Below are 1418 nucleotides of genomic sequence, written 5' to 3' on the forward strand. Positions count from 1 at the left end.
TCAAGTGCCTTAGGCACTACACTACCAGAGAATAAGTCCACAAACAAAAAGGCAAGTAAGGTGAATGTGTTTGGGCCTCAAAGGGAGCCTGTGTGCCTCTATGCTCTTTCCCTAGCTAGCTCAAGACTTTGTTGATAAATAATTATTTTTACTCAAAATTGAAAACTATTAGGAAGAAAATTATGGGGTCTTACTTTATTTTCATCTAAAGGCTTTTGCCAGAAGTCACGGTGGTTGGTACACATGGAATTCAGGTGAGGTTTTACCTATGATTGCACTAGCAGTTGAACCAGATTCTCAAGCTGGAGTATTAACTGAATGGGTTTTTAAAATGCAGATTCCTGGGCCCTTTCCCCCAGAATTTCTGATTAAGTCTAGATTGGGACCTGAGAAACTGTATTTCAAACACATTTCCACGTATTGCTGCTCCAGGGGCCATCTTTTGAGAACCACTGGAGTACAGGAAGAACTATTATAATTCCATCAGAGTGGAATTCATGTTTCTAAGTTGATCAAGTTATCATTTTACCTGATTCAAGGTAAGTGATTCTTTGTGAGAAACAAAGCTGAGATAGAGCATATTCCCACACTGCAGGTGGACACAATGAAGAACACTGGAGTTCCAACAGGTTGTTTTTCCTCAATCATAGAGCTCACTACCCCAAGATTAAAAAAAAAAAAAAAAAAAAAGTGACCTGTAGGGAAACTGTCTGTATATATATCTTTTATTGTTATTGCTGGGTGCCCTCAAGTCTATTCTGATTCATAGTGTTCCCACGTGACAGAGTACAACTGCCCCATAGGGATTTTTAGGCTGTAATAAATCTTTACTGGAACAGACACCAGGGCCTTTCTCCTGGGGAGCCTCTGGGTGGTTTCAAACCACCAACCCTTCAGTTAGCCAAAAGTGCCACTATATAACCCTCAGCTTGTCTGGATGTTGAAGATTTTTTTCTTTGATTTGAGTATAAGATTTATTATCTATGAAGTCCCATTGTAATTGTTGGTTTAGCATTTATATATGTACCTTCATAAGACTTAGAAGTTTTCTTTCCTATAGTGTCTTTGTCAAGTTTTTAACATAAAGATTATACCCTAAAGTCACTGCTGCCGAGTTAGATCCGACTCATAGCAACCCCTGCTTGGGTTTCTGAGGTGGTGTCACTACAGAAGTAGATTGCCCAATCTTCTTCTGAGGAGTGGCTGGTGGGTTTGAACTGCCAGCCTTCTGGTTAGTAGTCGAATGCCTTAGGCACTATGCCACCAGAGCGCCCTAAAGATTATATTAGCCTCATAAAATGAATAGGGGATAGATTCTCTTTTTATATTCTGGAAGAATTTCTGTTAAATTATTTTTTTCTTAAGTGTTTGATAGAACTTGTTGCTGTAGCAGTCTGAGCCTAAAGTTTCCTTTTGCA

Source organism: Orycteropus afer, unplaced genomic scaffold (assembly GCF_000298275.1).
Source record: "Orycteropus afer afer isolate SDZICR_OR568_19922 unplaced genomic scaffold, OryAfe1.0 scaffold00059, whole genome shotgun sequence".
Taxonomy (NCBI): domain Eukaryota; kingdom Metazoa; phylum Chordata; class Mammalia; order Tubulidentata; family Orycteropodidae; genus Orycteropus; species Orycteropus afer.